Genomic DNA, 18265 nt, shown 5'->3' with positions numbered 1-18265 from the left:
AATGACACATGGACATTGCCTGGGTCAGGGACATGGAAGAGTGTATAACTTAATATTACAGCTATGCATTAGCTTAGGTTATAAAGTTGACCTCGTAGGAAAACCAAGGCGTGCGAGGTTGGTAGTTCGATGTTCTTCTCTGAGAGGCAGGTTAAACAGTTTGAGCACACATACAGTAGGCTAACCATCTTAAATAACCACAGGGTATATCATTAACTCTGCCTGTGAGGTCCGGCAAAACTTCCAGTCTCTTAGAATGTAAAAGATATTTTTAGAGTATTGCATTGCTAGGTCTCTTGATTAAAAATACACTGTAGGAACCATGCCTTCTTAAGGAATTTGAGCCATTAGGTCTGGGCTGGTTCCTCTAGGATTTGTTTATAAGAAACATCTAGGTGACTCTGCAGTCCTGCTTTAGATGGCTGTGTTGGGGCCAGGCAGGCATGCATTTCAGGTCTAATCAGTTATGTTTGGACTGCAGAGTCAGCCACCCAAGGAATGAGGTAGAATTATTTGGCAGCTGCTCTAAGAGGGCGGTGCAGTCCTTGGGCCCCACATGGCTTTGTCTTCCCAGACACCGTGTCAGAAACAGATGGTGCATTTGATGGGCAGGGGGCGGGGGGAGGAGCTACATGTTGGAGTTGACTTGCAGAGCATGAACGTTTGCCTTATTTGTTGCGTTTTGACACTCGGGCAAATGAGCCACTAAGCTCGTCTGTGGTTTGCTGTGGAGAAGCTGCTTGTCTGCCACTGCTGGGTCCAGAGCTAGCTACACTGTATGCTCACAAGGGTCAGCCCTATGTAAGGCACACCCACAGACAGAGGAAGACTGAACAAAACCAGCCAGGCCTTTTAAAAAAATCTTACACATAGAACTGGGCAAGCATGTTGTAATCCCAGCATTTGGGAGGTTGAGAAGCTAGAGGATGAAGATCAAGGTCAGCCTTGGTTACTTAGCCAGTTTGAGGCCAACCTGTGCTACATGAAACATCTCCAAAACATATCGAATATGAGGTATTCGCCATATATTCACTGAGATCCTTGGGAGGTAGAGAAGATAACTCACTTCCACGGTGGTTTTTGGGGTGGGGTGGGGCTTGGTGATTCCCACAGGCTGTTGAAGGGTTTGGAGGAGGAATGAAAGACCCATCCCTGCACTGTGAAAGGTCAGTTTGCGAGGTACCTAGCATAGGCCACGGGCGGCTGCTCCTGTGTGCCAGGCGGGAAGCAAGGTTCTCTGCGTGGTGTCTAGTGCCTAATGGACTCTTAGAAGAAACGGGATTTGGGTTTGTTTGTTTGTTTGTTTGTTTGTTTGTTTTAGAGACAAGTTCTCACTATGTATCCCTGCCTGTCCTGGGCCTTACTCTGTAGACCAGGCTGGCCTCAAATTCAGATCTACCTGCCTCTGCCTCCCTTGTTCTGGGAGTAAAGGCGTGTGCCAGCACCGCCCTGCGGTGTTTTGTTTTTTTTTTTTCCAGAGGTGGGGACCGAACCCAGGGCCTTGCGCTTGCTAGGCAAGCGCTCTACCACTGAGCTAAATCCCCAACCCAACCCCCCCCCCCCCCGCAGTGGTTTTTATTTGTCCGTTTAATCACATTTGTGTATTTATTATGTGTGCTTGCGTACGCACACACGTGCACACATACCCCAGGCAATTGTGGAGTTAAGAGGGCAGTTCACAGGAGTCCTCTTCCACCACCATGTGATCATGTCTGATCATCCGGCTTGGCAGCACCTTACCCACTGAACCATCTTGTTAGAGTTTGTTTTAATTTTGAGAAGAGAGTCTCACACGAAGCCCTTGCTGCCTGGAACGGGAGAGCTCCTGCCTTAGCCTCATAGATGCTGAGATTGTAAGTGGGAACTACTGACCTGAATTTTTTTTTTTTAATTTGTAGGGTTATTTCTTTTTTAAGGAAACTGAATCTCAGTACATTTCCTAGGTCGCCCTCAGAGCTCTGGGTTCCAGGAAGCCTCCTGCCGGAGTCTACTATGTGGTAATGCTATAGTCACGCACCTTTGTGTCCGATGGAATTTAGCATTGTATGAAGAATGCATTCATTCATTCTTCTGTTTGAAAGGGAGAAAACCTAGTTACTCAATCCCCAAACCTCTTTTTTCCCCTAGTAAAACTACATCTGTTTAAAAAGTTTTCAAGCAGGCACTCTTAGTATACACCTTTAGTCCCAGCACTCAGAATGCACAGACAGAAGGATCTCTATGAGTTCAAGGCCAGCCTGGTTTAGAGGGAATTCCAGGACAGCCAGGGCTGTTACAGTGAGAAACCCTGTCTAGAAAAAAACAAAAAAAAAAAAAACAAAAAAACAAGATTTCATAAAATAAAAATCATTCTTTTGGTAACCAAACATCTTTCATGATAGCATTTCTACATGACTCTACCTAGAAGGCTCTAGAAAGTAGTCTATGCATGTCTGTAACTCTATAAGGTCTGGGCAGTCAGTATGTTCCTCACTACATCCCAAGACTACAAACCAGAGGAATGGACCTGAACACAAGCTGAATGTCCCTGAAAAGGGACGTCCTTGTCTCGGCTGCTCAGCCAATGTTCTGGCCTGGTTTAATGAAATGCAGCCAGGACAAAATCAGTGACTTGTGCCAAAGCAAAACACCATGGCCCTCTCTCCTTCCAGTGCAGGCCTGGCATCTGTCCATGTGAACCTACAGACAGTTAATGACCCCGCATCTGCACAATGGCTTTCCCTACTAGCTTTCATTGTCCCTGATAAACGTTTCAGAACGCTTGCACTGCCCCCATTGGGGTTTCTACTTTCTGAACAAATCTGAACCCCCAATCCCATTTACGCTTGAGAATTTACCACTCACCGACAAGTTTGGAACATGGACTCTAAATGTTTGTTTGTTTATTTATTTTATGTATGTGAGTGCACTGTAGCTGTCTTCAGACACACCAGAAGAGAGCATCGGATCTCATTACAGATGGTTGTGAGCCACCATGTGATTGCTGGGAATTGAACTCAGGATCTCTGGAAGAGCAGCAGCCAGTGCTCTTAACCACTGAGCCATCTCTCCTGCCCCCGGAACATGGACTCTAAAGAAGAAACCCAGTCGGATTCCAGGTGACGTATTTGGTACACTACTAGGCAGGTTATAAAGCAGAAAGGGCAAATCACTACCCCAGCTTGGGACTCACTTTAGACACTTGTACCTCCAGGGAGAATTATCTAGTTAGAAGAGGGAGAAATGGCCACCAGATGAATTATAAACCAGGAACTGTGCTAGCCGACCTACATGTTTTCATTTATGGAATAAATAGAGGACAGGGTAAACAGTTTTCAAGTTCTCAAAGAAGGCTAATGCATCAAGTCTTGTTCCTAGAAAGTTTTTGTTTGTGTCCATCTCACTTATGAAAGAAAATGCTTGCAGAAACTTAAAATCCTCTAGGAGTTCATTTTAGACAATAAAATGCAAAACATGATAATGTTAATTTAAGGGAAACTTCTCAGAACAACAGTGATTTTTCTCCCACTTGTGACTCACCGATTACCACAGATGAACTCCTGCTAGCAGTCTGAGGGCAGCTCCTGGGCAGCAGGGACAGAGCTTGGGCTGACTGGGGGGATGCGGGGATGAGGGGATGCGGGGATGAGGGGATGAGGTGATGCCGGGATGGACCACTCGAAAACTTAAAATCATCAGCAATGTAGCAAGTTGTGGAGAACGGCATCATTGTCGCAAAAGTTAAGCATGACTTTTTTTTTTTTTAATTTCATTTTGCCAGCAAACCCATAAAGAAGAGGGAGATTTGGCTTGACAATCAATTTCTCAATCTGCTTCAAGGTACAGATAAAAGAGAGAGAGAGAGGGAGAAAGAGAGAGAGAGAGAGAGAGAGAGAGAGAGAGAGAGAGAGAGAGAGGAGTGTAATGGTGTCAGCATTTAATACCAGCACTTAGAACCAGAAGCAGGTGTCTCTCTGAGAGTTTGAGGACAGCTCAGCATGCATTTTGAGTTCTAGACCACCCAGGACAACATAGTCTTTCTTGAAAGAAAGAATGAAGAAAGAGAGAAGGAAAGAGATTTTCTGGATATTTCAGAATCACCTCATTTTGCTTCTTTTTTTTTGTAAAGAATTCTTTTCACTTTTTAAAATATTATCTTTAATCCTTTTTTTTTACAGTCCCATCATTATCCCCCTCCCGTTCTGCCCTCCCACAGTTCCTCATCCCATTCCTCCTCCCCTGACTCCAAGAAGATGTTCTCACACTCCCACATCCCGCATACCCCACCAGGCCTCCCCACTCCCTGGGGCCTCAAGTCCCTCGAGGGTTAGGTGCATCTTCTCTCATTGAGGCCAGACCAGGCAGTCCTCTGCTGTATATGTGTCGGGGGCCTCATATCAGCTGGTGTCTGCTTCCTGGTTGGTGGCTCAGTATCTGAGAGACCTCTGGGGTCCAGGTCAGTTGAGACTGCTGGTCTTCCTCTGGGGCTGCCCTTCTCCTCAGCTTCTTCCAGCTTTTTCCTAATTCACCCACAGGGGTTCCCGACTTCTGTCCCCTGTTTGGGTGTAAGTATCTGTTTCTGTCTCAGCTTGTTGGGCCCCTTAGAGGGCAGCTATGCTAGGCTCCTGTCTGTAAGAACACCACAGCATCGGTAATAGTGTCAGGCCTTGGAGCCTCCCCATGAGATGGGTCCCAATTTGGACCTGTCACAGGACCTCCTTTCCCTCAGTTTCTTCTTCATTCTTGTCCCTGTGGTTCTTTTAAACAGAGACAATTCTTAGTCAGAGTTTTTGACTTTGGCATGGCAACCCCATCCCTCCACTTGATGCCCTGTCTTTCTACTGGACAAGTTTCCTCTCCCCACTGTTGGGCGTTTCGTCTCAGGTCCCTCCCTTTGAGTCCTGATACTCTTTTACCTCTGGTACATTCTGCAGGGTCCCCCCCCCCCGCCACCTCCCACCTCCTGAGGTTATGTATTTCCATTCATTCTGCTGGCCCATGGGGCTTCACTCCTGCCCCCTGCCCAATACCTGATCCTGTTCCCTTTTTCCCTTGCTCCTCCTGCTCCCCTCTCCCACCCAATTCTCTCTCTCCCTCTGCTCTCTGGTTTCTTCTCCCTTTCTAGTGGAATTGAAGTTTCCTCACTTCAGTCCTATGGCTCGTTAATCTGTGGATTGTCTCCTGGGTATTCTGTGCTTTATTTATTTATTTATTTATTTATTTATTAATTTATTTATTTTTGGCTAATATCCACTTATTAGTGAGTACATATCATGATGCCCTTTTGGGTCTGAGTCACCTTACTCGGGATGATATTTTCTAGTTCCATCCATTTGCCTGCAAAACTCATGATGTCCTCATTCTTAATAGCCAATAGTATTCCATGGTGTAAATGAACCACATTTCCTGTATCCATTCTTCTGCTGTGGGACATCTAGGTTGTTCCAGCTTCTGGCTACCACACATAAGACCGCTATGAACATGGCGAAGCATGTGCCCTTGTGGCGTGATGGGGTATGTTTTAAAAAGATTGATTTATTTTTAATTATGTGTGTGTGTTGCATGCATGTATGCACCTATGAAGGCCAGAAGAGGGCCTTAGATCCTCTGGAACTGGAGTTACAGGGTCATGAACTACCATGTGCATGCATGGACCCAAGCCCCAGTCCTCTGAGGGAGCAGCAGTGCTCTTACAGCAAGCCATCTCTCAGGCCTTTCTTCGTTTTCTTTTTCAAAGACGGGTAGACCAAGCTGTCCTCAAACCCACTCTGTAGATATCTCTTTGGAGAGAAATAAGTCCCAGGTGCTCCAATGTGGGCTCAGACTCACTAGACAGCTGAGCTGAAAGCTGGCTTTGAACTCCTCACCTCTACTCTCCAGCTTCCAAATGTTGAGATTCTGAACTTGAGCCACCACAGCCAGCCTGTCTGTGGGACCTCTCAACACCGTGTGATCTCATCTGGCCACTTCCTCAACACCGGGGCCTTGACCAAGCTTCATACCTTTTTAGAAGAAGAGTGAAATCATAAACACAGTTATCTCCCTATTGGTTGGTTGGTCGATCGATTGATTGATTGAGACCTGGCCTCACTTTGTAGCCCTGACAAGACTGGAAAACATTGTTTTCTTGATCCACTTAACTCTAACATAAGATCAACTTCTATTCCTCCAAGCCCAGAAGGAGAAATGCTCTTTTTTCTTATCTCAGGTAAATTTCTCTATGTGGCTTGATAGAAATCTTGCTCCGTGTTCTGAACCTGTTTGTTTTTTGTTTTTTTTTTCCCAGATACTTCCTGCCTTCAAATTCTTCTCATTAACCCTTTCGAGATGTGGAAATACCCAAAACTTACTTTATCCCTATCAATCCCAGTGCCTTCACAGGAACAGATACATCATGTAGCCCGGACATGGAGCAGCCCAGAGAATTGCTGTAGAGGTGGAGATGTGGTTAGGATTCACAGAGGGCATTGCCTGTGTTTGTAGCCCTACCCCACACACAGCTCTGGTTTTAACCAGGGGACTTTTAACAATGTCTGGAAACTTTTTGGGTGGTCTCAACTGAGAGCGTTTAGAATGTGTGTGTGTGTGTGTGTGTGTGTGTGTGTGTGTGTGTGTATTTAAAAAGAAAGAAAAATATTAAAAAAAATAATTATCCAGTTCTGCTCTGTGAGCGTGTGAGAGAAGGGGTGTTTGGAATGGAAGAGAAAAAACGTCACACTATGGAAATGCAAAGACTCTCAGAAGAAATGCTTCTGAAATAGAGTCTGGGGAATCTGGTGCTTTAGAGAAGACAGGGTGAGAAGAGAGGAAGGGAAGGCGCTGGAGTGGGGAGAGGAGAGAGAGAGGAGGGAGGCAGCAGCAACACAGCAGGCAGGTTGTTCAACTGCCCTGCTCAACAAGAGTAGCGAGAGCCATTCACTGCACTCACTTCAGACAGACACATCCAGGGATGGCTGAGCTCAGGAACTAAGCATCCCCATCGTTTGCTTTCAAAGTGCCAAGCTGAAGAGGAGTTAAAGGTTAAAACTAACCAAGTCATGAGGCATAAGACTCCAGGGGAATGACAGCTGTCCCCCACCCCGATGGGAGTTTATTTGAAGACCTTTTTCATTTGTTTACACTTTTTAAAAAATAGTATTTAATGTATACGAGCACACTGTAGTTGTCTTCAGACACACCAGAAGAGGGAATCCGATCCCATTACAGATGGTTGTGAGACACCATGTGGTGTCTGGGATTTGAACTCAGGAGCCCTAGAAGAGCAGTGCTCATAACCCCTGAGCTGTCTCTCCATCCCCTTGTTTATACTTTTAACAGTACAGATGAATCACAGTATCTTGTGAAAAGGTAACAATGTATTTAAAATAATTTAGGCACACAATTGGCATTCTACAAAGGTTTGTGTGCGTGTGTGTGTATGTGTGTGTGTGTGTGTGTGTGTGTGTGTGTGTGTGTGTGAGCAGACATGGCTTTGTGGGTCCCTGCACCTGTGCACGGAGACCAGAAGAGGATGCTAGGTGTCTTCTGCCACTCGTTGGCCATCTCTTTGAGGCAGGATCTCTCACTGAACCTGGGCTCATGTTTCCAGGGACCTTCCTATCTCTGCCCCAGAGCTGAGAAAACAGATGTATACAAGGTGCCTGACTAGTTGGGTGAGTGAGTGCTGGGTTCTGAACTCTGGCCTTTATGGCTGTGTAAGAAGCTCTTTAGCACCGAATCATTGCCCCATCCTCATGATCAGCATTTAAAAAAGGAAAAAAAAATAGCTTTTATCCTTTCCAGTTAACTTGCATATCACCAGAGGCAAAAGGGCAAAGAACAAAGAACAGAGCCACCTGCCACCCAGTCGCCAGCAGCTTGGTTGAACATGACCATGCCCTGCCTGTGCACACGCAGCCTCCTGAGCTGGTACAGTGTGCAGCATGCCCTCTCAAACGCCGAGCATTCACTAATTCACTCACTAATTCACCGATGACCCAGAACACACTGCACCTGCTGGATCTGTTGGTCAAAGTTGTACTCCTGCCTTCCTTGGGGACAGAGTTTTCACAAAACTAACACCAGGTCTCCAGCTGGAATTACTGGCAGAGTTACAGTAGAAATTCTCCATTTCCTTAATGTCCAATTTAAAACGAAACACAAGGCAACAGACTGCACTCTGTGTGGCATTTTTTGGGGCCTGTTATCAGAGGTAGACTGCTAGGGTATTAGCGAGGAGCTGGGTTATCACTGCTTCACTGTAGAAGAAGCAGAAGGCGCCTGTGCCAGCGCCCTTCTCAAATCTAAACCCTTTTCCTGTCCCTGCATCTCCCCTCTGAGGTCAGTCCAATCAGCAGGCCCTAACTCAGCCTGGCTGGAAGGACACTCACATGCGACCACACTCACGTAGCCACATGTGAACACTCCTCACCCCTAACACAGAAGACAAAAAGAAAATTACAAATGTAGCAAGGGGGGGCACTAATCTGCAGTCTGTAGTAAATATAAACACTTGGTCCTTAAAGGAGCCCTTCCTTCCTCCTCTCTGTTCTCAAACCAAGTGCACAGGTACAGAATGTGCAATGCTCACTCGCAGTTTCACAAAAATCCAGTACAAATCCATTGCGGGGGTATCCACCGCATGGATCTTCACAGAGCGGTGTGAAGTGTGCTGATGTAAGTGCTTTGCCGTGGGCTGGCAGCCGCTGTCGCACCCGGAGGTGAGAAGCTGAAGGGCTTCTTCATATCTGTCCGTTACATACGGTACGTATGTGCATACATGCATGGAACATGCAGAGAAACCGCATGTGGGCAGGTCCGAGTGTAAAAGCGCTAGCATGTTTCTTTTGCAACTGTTTCTTTTCCACGCCTCCTATCCCCTGAAGGAGGGCAGACGAGTTGCACACAGAGGCGGTGTCTCAGTTCTGTTCCCCGAGGAAAAGACTTCCTGTGAATCTTACTTAGTAAAGAGTTATCTACAAAATGGTATTCACTGCCTCACAGTTCGCCTGCCTGGGTCCTTCTAAATATATCAATACACTTGACGTTAAAAAAAAAGACTCAAGGGCTGGAGAGATGGCTCAGCGGTTAAGAGCACCCGACTGCTCTTCCAGAGGTCCTGAGTTCAATTCCCAGCAACCACATGGTGGCTCACAACCATCTGTAAGGAGACCCAATGCCCTCTTCTGGTGTGTCTGAAGACAGCTACAGTGTACTTATATATAATAAATGAATAAATAAATCTAAAAAAAAAAAGACTCAGTTTGCCCACTGTGTACAAGTCAGCCTTCAGCCCACTGGATATTTATCACAGTAATACTGGGCTGCTGGAGAGATGGTTCAGTGGTTGAGAATGCTTCCAAAGGTTTCCAGAACCCATGCCACATGGCTCACGACTTTCTGTAACTTCAGGAACACCCCCGACCAACACACAACAGCACAGCATTCTGCCTGTCTGTCTGTCTCTCTCTCATGCATACTGTGATCTCTGTATCTCTGACCATGCATATCAATAAATATTTTAAAAAAACCCTTTCAAGACAGGGTCTTATTATAGAGGTGTAGCTGGCCTCGAAATTATGATGTAGACCAGGCTAGCCTCAAACTCACAGGGATTCACCTTCCTCTGTGTCCTGAGTGCTGAGATAAAAGTTGTGTGCCATCGTGCCTGGCCCATCATAACCTCTGGACACCCTATGGTCTTATGACCTAAATTGCAGGTAGGCTAGGGAATTTGTTCATGTCTTACCTCAGGAATAGGAGTGGGTATAAGCACAGGTCCCTGACCTTTTCTTCTGCTCTTTGTTTAAAAGCTAAGGTGTCATGTTTGGAAGTAACGTATTCTATGGGCTCTGGGAATCAGGAGGAACTTTGCCAAGACTATCGCAGAAGCGATGGTTCTCAACCTATGGGTCGAGACCCCTTTGGCAACCCTGTCTCCAAAAACATTACGATTCATAATAGTAACAAAGTTACAGTTATGAAGTAGCAATAAAAACAATTTTATGGTTGGGGTCAACACAATATGAGGCGCCGTATTAAAGGGGTGTCTCATTCGGGGGCATTGAGAACCACCAATGTCTGAGTCAGAAATTTAACCCCATCTTCAGCATGCTGAAGAGGACTGAGGCTGGGTTGTTAGAACATGAAAAACTCAAGCCAAGGTGTTTTGAAACCCTCAGCCCCACAGAACTAACCACTGTGGCTTCCTACTCCACAGCCATCTGCTTCATAACTGACGTAAGGATGTGCTTGGGTCTTCCAGACTTGCAGCTAGTAAATCTCACTCAGTTACCTCCTTCCCTCCCCTCTCCACCACTCTGCACCTCCGCCCTTTTGCACAGCACCCCACCTACTCCTTCCGAGGTCTGCCTTGGGAATTATTAAGGAGCACAGCACCTGCTGATGTCAATCATAGGCGAGCAGCTGCTCTCAAAAGACTGTTTCTTTCTCCTTCTATTTTGGCAGCTATGTAAAATTCTCAGGCAGGTTTGGGAGACGCTGTGTAAGGGCTGAGGCGGACATGACTCATCCTGGAGGCCCCAGATGCATGGAGGGAACGTGGTTCCCATCTCCCCTTTACAAAGCAAATCTACGTAAATGCAGCTGCTTCTGAAATTGACTTGCAGTCTGGTGTGGCCAAGAAAATGGTCAGCGTCCAAGCCTGGTTGGGGACCTTCTTGGCTTCTACTAATATGAACCATTTCTTCTCTGTACATTGTCATCTCCTCGTGTAGCTACATTACGTTCCTCTTTATTTCCATGGTACACAGCCTGCTAACACCTCACCTTGAGGATGGAACCCTATACGAGGCTCTGTGTGTGCTGTAATGTATGCCCAGGGCGTCAGATCACGTACTGCCCAGAGTTCTGGTGAAATTATGGGCATCTGTTACACACAGGTCATCTTAGTCTTGATATCTGCACACACAGCATGTATTCACTCTAAGGACGGAATCTCGACCTTAGTTTTATGGTGTAGTCATTTTCATAACTCTGCTGATCTGCTGTTGGCACGCAGGGAGTGGCTACCCACAGCCATACTTCCTGTGCTGAGAACTCTGCCCTGCTTCAAAGTCTAACCATGTTTGTGTGAGGAAGAGTCACTTCCCATCTGAGATGTGACTAGATCCTCCCCTCCCCCAGGACCTTAACCTGTCCCTATAAAGTCATCATACTATTTCCTAGGAGTGGGAGTGGCTGAAGTTTTCCTATCTCCCATCCACAATGTCAATCTCCCCAATGAGCAGTCTAAAAATTGTTAAAAGTATAAAAATAGGGACTGTTGAGATCGCTTGCTGAGCAAAGACACCTGCCACAGAAGCCTTGTGTCCAAGTTAGGTCAAGGACAGTCTTAAAGATGGGAGGAGAAAACGGATTCTACGAAGTTGGCCTCTGATCTCCACGTGTGTGTCACAACACACATCCCTGCATCATATCATATGCACAACTCACAACAAAAATAGTCAGAGACCACAGAATGTTATTCTGGCCAATGGTGGATGAAGAAATTGGACCCATGTTGGTGTGTACGATGCTGAGATGTTCACATGATATCGGATGTGTGTAAAGACTCATTTCGAAACGTGGTTGAATAGTAAGTACATCGATGACTTCAAAGGAATAGGACTCAGAAATCCGGTTTGTGCTTCGAATAAACCATTATATCACTGGCGCCTTTTGATTAGCTTTAGAATTAATCAGTTAAAAAGATATTTTTAATGAGACAGATACCAGGCCGAGGGCTTGCTGGATAATGCTGCCTAATCTATTTTTATATGAGCTCAGCTGCTTTGATTACACAAATCGCCCGCTTTCGGCAGGATGTGATATTGTTTTCTATAATTAAAATATCATACAAGGAATTGCAAGATGGCTCAGCAGGTAGGGGCACCTGCCGCCAAGCCTCACGATGGGAACTCAGTCTTTGGGACGCATATGACTGAGGGAGGAGCTGAACAGGAGACTTCAGCTCTGACCGTCACTCGCGCACCCTTCCCCCGACACAGAAAAGAATAAATGTAATAAAAAACTTAAGTGTCATCTAATATTGATTAAAAAAAAACACTATGTAATGTTAGTGCTGTAAATTTTCTGTTTTGAAATAACTTCAGAAAGGTTTCCCCGGTGCAAATAACATACTCGGCAGTTAGAACGAAGGGTCTGTACTTGATGGGATTGCCTACAGAGGGTCACAAGGACGAAGGAGCACAACTCTGGTCAAAACACACAGTTTGGTGTAAAAGAATAATCAGTATTTGGGCTTTGTGGGTATGAACCCTGGCCACCATGCTGGACGGCCTGAATTTGATCCCCAGGACCTGCTCTTCAGTCCTTTCCCTCAATGTTAGACTATGACTGGTAAGATAAATGAACCCTGGACTCCACAAGTTCACGCTGAACAGAGTGGTTTGTCAACGACAGGAAGCAAACCAGGAGGGGGGGAGAGTAGTTGAAGGGAGGGTTGGGGGCAGGAGAGGGAGGGGCCCTCCAGCAATGAGTGCAGTCAAATACGCCATCCACGTCAGAGAACTCCTGTCTGTGAAACTCACCTCTGTGCTTATGATGGACACAGAAAAGCTTGCCGGGCTGGGACTGGAGATCAGATGGTAGGGTGCCCGCCTAGACTGCTTGAAGCCCGGATTTCAACCCCCACCACCCCATGAAAGCAGGTACGGTAGTGAATGAAGCACCTGAGGGATAGAGAGGGGGAAAATCACAAGTGCAAGGTTTCCCTTGGCTACCGGTTTGAAGCCAGCTTGGGCTAAAAGAAATATTATCTTAAAATTTGTTTTAAAGTAAAAAAATCTAATAAAATTAATACTAAAACTGGAACATTGTAAAGTATGTTAGACACCATCACCAGACTCTATAGGACTATAAACCTTTGACCACGAGTTTTGGATTCAAAAATCCTAGGCCTTGAAAACTCAGAATCCGAATGAGCGTTTTGGTTTATACTTGCGATTCACAGTTTCCACTAGGAGTCCATGAAGATCTGGGGAGATCATTAAGCATTCCAGTCCCTGCTCCAGCACTAACTGTGGCTGGCAGCAGTTCCCATCCAAGTTGTCAGAAGAGGCTCATTGCCAACGCTCTCACGCGGGGCGCGGTGGTACACACTTTCATACCAGAACTCAGGAGGCACAGGACTCTCTGACCTGGCTGAGTTCTAGTCTAGCAAGAACAACACACTGAAGTCTCTGTCTCAAACAAAACAAAACAAACAAACAGCCACATATAACTGCCCCTAGAGGGCTGGAAAAATGGCTCTTCCCCCCCAAGAAAGCCTGCCGCTCTTGGAGTGGCTCTGAGTTCAGTTTTGAAGACTCATGATGTAGGGGTTCAACTATCTGAAACTCTATCTCCTTCTGAGCTCCTCCGCCCTCCTCACAACTCTGTGGCCTCTGCACTCAGGCAGATGTACCCACATGCGCACACGATTGAAATTAATGGAAATGAATCCCTGAAAAGCATCTCGTGAAATCTTGTGAGCTCCTTTGTAGGCCTGCAGATTCTAACTCGATGTGGAAAATCCATCCGTCAGAGCTCCTCTCTGCTCACTGTGGTATTGACAGCTTTCGTCTTTTGACACACACACCCGAAGCTCGTTTGCTGTATGCACGGGGCTTCATTTTGTGGTTGTTGTGAGTACTTTGTTTCTTAAAGGCTTACTAAAACTACAATGCTTTTAAAGGTTTGTTTACTCTGTGTGTGTGTGTGTGTGTGTGTGTGTGTGTGTGTGTTGTGTGTACATGCACACACTCGTGAATACTATGGCAAGTGTGTGTAAGTTAGAGGACAATTTGTAGAAGTCAGTTCTCTCCTTCCTTTACATTTTTCCTAGGGATGGAACTCAGACTGTCAGGCTTGATGGCAGACATACCTTTACCAGCCAGTGGTCCAAATGTCTCAAAATATGTAGACATTATTCTTATGGGACAGTTCTAGATTTATAGAAAAGAATGGAGAGGAGTTTGTTAGCTTACAGGGAATTCCACTAGGCTCCTCCCAGGGACCTAGCAACAGCTTATGTCATCATCTGCCAGGACCAGGTGTACCAGGTGTGGGCTGTGCATGAAAGGACTGCCCTCCACCACAGCTCGATCTTCCTGCTCTCTCTCTCTCTCTCTCTCTCTCTCTCTCTCTCTCTCTCTCTCTCTCTCTCTCTCTCTCTCTCTCTCTCTCTGCTCCAGGCCAGTCTTTATTTCCGTACACCTCTCCCCTAGCCCGCTACCCCACCTTCATGCCTTTACTTCTGTCTGTCTGCTTGTGTACATGTCCCATGTCAGTCTCCACCCCTTCTCCAGGTCCTCACTCCCCTCCCTTTCCCCAGTAACCCCCGCTTATGCCAGATCTGTTGCAAGGAAGGATTTCTCGGGGCACACCTTGGCTTGCCAGGTACCCCTCATTGCATTATATTTCAAAACAGTGTTGCCTTAAGTGGTTTCCCCACCCCTACTTGCATTCCTGTTATTGCACTAGTATGATATATTTGTTACAAGTGTTGAGCCGTCATTGACACATTTACCAGCTAAAGCCCATAATTCACGTGGTGTCCTCCTATGACTTGTGTTTATGTGTCTCTGTGTGTAGTACTTCATGTGTGCTTATGTTGTGGAAGCCCGAAGTTGACACCAGGTGTCTTCATCAACCCTCTGTACCTTATGGTTTGAGAAAAAATGTCTCCAGTTGAACCTAGAGCCAACAAACCTGGTTAAACCAGCTGGCCAGAAAGCCCTGGGATCCTTCTGTGCCCCCCACCCCCATAATGCAGGGGTATGTCTCTGTGTCTGCTTTTATATGAGTGCTGGAATCAGGTCCTTGTGCTTTAATAATCAAATCATTGCTCCAACCCTCCCACTGGTGTTTGACAAATACACTTCTAGCATCATAAGAACTTTCAGGATAGTTTCACTGCCCCAAACTCCTCCAATTTACCTTATCACCCTCCCATCAAACCCTAGTGGCTGTGGGCATTTATCATCTTCTTCATGGCTCTGTCATACAGTTAGAATCTCAGTGTGAGTGTTGATTTAACAGTGCTCAAAGGGACCCTGACCTGAGTCTCCTTCAGCTTGACAGCTCTTTTCTTTTCTCGTCATATAGCTATAACAACACACCTTGGTTATGTCCAAATGTTGTCACCTACAAAGATAGCTGCCATAAACACTTGTCTGCTGAGTTTTACTATATGGATGCAAACTTTCAACTCCTCTGAGAAACCATCTAGGGTTGTGTTCACTAAATCACATGCTCATAGTGTCCTCCTCCTCTTCCTCCTCTTCCTCTTCCTCCTCCTCTTCCTCCTCCTTCTCCTCTTCCTCCCCCTCCTCCCCCTCTTCCTCCTCCTTCTCCTCTTCCTCCCCCTCCTCCCCCTCCTCCTCCTCTTCCTCTTCTTCCTCCTCCTCCTCTTCCTCTGCCCCTCCTTGACTTTTAAGAAATTTCCAATTTCCAACATATTGAAGGCTTCCTGTTACTTCCCGTCTTCATTTTGCTGGATTACTGTGGCTTTAATGTACACTTCTCTAACATCATATGATACTGACTACCTTTTCATATGCTCTTCTGACATATGCGTTTCTTCTTTAAAACTATATTTATTTAATTCTAGTCTTTTGGGACAGGGCACCAATGTGTATGTAGCTCAGGCTGACCTCAAACTTATAATCCTCCTGCCTCAGCAAATCTCAAACGTTGTGATTACAGGTTTGCACCATATCTTCTCTAGTGAAGTAGCTGTTTAGATTTGTTTTTATTTTAAAAGTAGGTTGTTATTCATAGTAATGATATTATAGAAAAATCCAGGCATGGCGTTACTTCTCACCTTAGACCATTTACGTTCAAACACACGCACACAGCCTTTATATTTCAATATGCCTTGAGCAACACACTAACTGGACACCTGCTGGCTCTCCATGCTGTTAAAATCTACTTTCCCATTGATAACCCCGAGTTATTACTTACTATTTACTGTGTCCATCTGGGCTGCTCTTAACTGACTTGGGCAGCCTCTGGGCCACCTTCTCTTGGCCCTTAGTCCATGGTGGCTGTCCTTCTGTCTCCTGCATGCTCCTCTCTATCCCATGGCAGCTTCTTATCCCTCTGCCCCTCCTTCATGGTCGCTAGCCTGGGAAACCTAAGCCCTGCGTAAGTTTCCTTTCTCCAGCTATTGGCTGCTGGTATCTTTATTTACCAGTCAGAATCAACTCGGGCAGGGTCCCTCAGGCTACGTGCAGATTCCAAATCTTGGATGCCAGTCCTTAGCATTACAATAAACAATAACAGACAAAACTCAACAGTTATAGGATATGATGGCTCACATTTTATTCCAGCACTTGGAGGGCCAGGACAAGAGAATAACTGTGCACTGAAGGTTAGCCTGGGCTACAGAGTGAGGCTTTGTGTCAAAAAAACAAAAACAAAAAACAAGATGTAGTGACACACTTGGGAAGCAGAGGCAGGTAGATCTTGATGAGTTCAAAGCCAGTCTGTTTTACCTGGTAAGTTCCAGGACAGCCGGGGTTATGTAGAGAGAACCTGCCTAGAAAACAAAACAACCAAACCAATCCACCCAAACAAACAAAACAAACAACAAGAACAGCAAAAAGTCGTTTCCTTATTGTTGAGTTTTAAGAGTGTTTTACATATTTTAATAATGGTTCTTCATGTAATATGTGTCTCAAACATTTATTGCCATATATATTTTTTTTTTACCAGAAAGATTCTTTTTGTGAGAAGATTTTACTGTGTAGCCCAGGCTAGCCTCAAGGACATGATCCTTTTGCCTTAGTTTCCTTAGAGCTGGGATTACAAATGTGCAGTACAAAGCTTGGCTAACTTTCAGTTTTAGACAAAGCTGTCTGCAAAGCAAAAGTGTGTCATCTCGAGGAAGTCTGCTGTGCCAACCTCTTTCAGTAAATCGTGCTTTGAATATGGCTCATAGGAGAGCATTGCTGGTCCAAGATTGCCTAGATGTCTTTTATGTTTTCTCCTTGTTTTGTGGTTTGTAAAGGACATAGGTCTTTGCCCCATTTTTTTCTGGTTTTGGTTTTTTTGTTTTGTTTTGTTTTTTTTGTTGTTGTTGTTTTGTTTTGTTTTGTTTTTGCCCATGGGTGTAGAGTTTGTAGAAAGCTGACCCTTTCTTTATAGAATTGGGGTTTTTTGCTCCTCTGTCCAAGGTCGGTCAACTGCATTTGTGAGGTGCTTTCTCTCCTGTTTTTTTTTTTTTGTTTGTTTGTCAGTTATTTTGTTGTTTTTGACCATCTTTCTGCCAAGATCATGCAGTCTCAGAACATTCTTGTGACAGGAGATTGTCGAGAAGTGAACAACTTCACATGTCAGACCAAAGTGGGGAAGGGCCAATGTATTTGTCTTAGGGAATCACCTGAAGGAGAGAGGGGGCTGGTGCCGATCTCTAAGTGAGTCACCACCTTACAACGTCCGTTAATGAGGGCAGTATTGACTGGCCCCTGCTGGACATGGTAAGGGGCTGAGTGGGCTCAGAGTGCAGAGCTGTAATAATACTCAGTCATGTCCTGCTGCTGCTGTTTCCTCCCTTAAAATGTGTGTGTTCGTGTGTGTGTGCGTGCGTGTGTGTGTGTGTGTGCGCGTGCGTGCGTGTGCATGTGTACAACAAAGCATACATATGAAGGGTTGTGGGTGAGAGGGTGAGAGGTGAGGGGAGTGATACTCAGCGGGGATGGGATGCTCTCTTCTTAGAGGAGAAGAGGAGGGCTACTGGGTAGAGGATCTGTGTGAGGGAGTACTGGGAGGAGATGGGGGCCTGATATTGGGATGAACGAATAAATTAGGAATTTCATCTACCTGTTTCTAGGTTTCATTTCCAAGGATTCCTTCCTTACCCCGGAAACACCCAATAGAGCCCATAAGCTTGCGTTTCCCCTCCCGCTCTGCTCTCCATGTCATTCCATGCAGTGTAGAAAGTTACCAGACCACCCATCACCTGAGCAGGGGAGTTGTGTTTAAGAGTCAGACATTTAGTGGGTGAGCCTGACTGCGGAGAGGAATGGCGGGTGAAAGAGCAGGCAGAGGTATGCTTGCATGTGTCCCAGGCGCCTGGCTATGGGGGATTAGTGACAGAGAAAGTGAATGAGGAGGGCAAGGCAGGGAGGGAGGGAGGAGAGAAAGGAAAAGAGAAAAGAAACAAGGTTCCAGGAGGAACAGGCAAGGCAGCACAGCTCAAATAAAGATCAAGCACACTCCCCGGAGAATAAAGAGCCAGGCTCGGATTGAGCAGGCCCCGGCATCACCTTGGAGAGAGTCAGAAGATTGAGTGAGGATTCTG

The 18265-nt window shown here is 45.9% G+C and overlaps 1 long non-coding RNA gene across 4 annotated transcripts; it reads right to left on the bottom strand.

Moving 5' to 3' along the window:
- Positions 1-1254: 1254 nt before the first annotated feature.
- Positions 1255-16995, bottom strand: LOC120098272 (uncharacterized). Of its 4 annotated transcripts, XR_005496423.2 has the most exons (5): positions 15925-16994; positions 12510-12650; positions 6330-6407; positions 5847-5981; positions 1257-4736 (listed from the first exon to the last, which is right to left on the bottom strand). It is a non-coding gene; the product is annotated as an uncharacterized LOC120098272 (long non-coding RNA). The 4 variants fall into 4 exon arrangements; XR_005496427.2 differs by lacking the exon at positions 12510-12650 and having other exon boundaries at positions 1255-4736; positions 15925-16995; XR_005496424.2 differs by lacking the exon at positions 6330-6407 and having other exon boundaries at positions 15925-16988.
- Between the last annotated feature and the right edge of the window lie 1270 nt (positions 16996-18265).

This window comes from Rattus norvegicus, chromosome 18, assembly GCF_036323735.1.
Source record: "Rattus norvegicus strain BN/NHsdMcwi chromosome 18, GRCr8, whole genome shotgun sequence".
NCBI classification, from domain to species: domain Eukaryota; kingdom Metazoa; phylum Chordata; class Mammalia; order Rodentia; family Muridae; genus Rattus; species Rattus norvegicus.
Note: the sequence above shows the minus strand (reverse complement) of the source record. Positions and strands in the feature narration are given on the sequence as shown.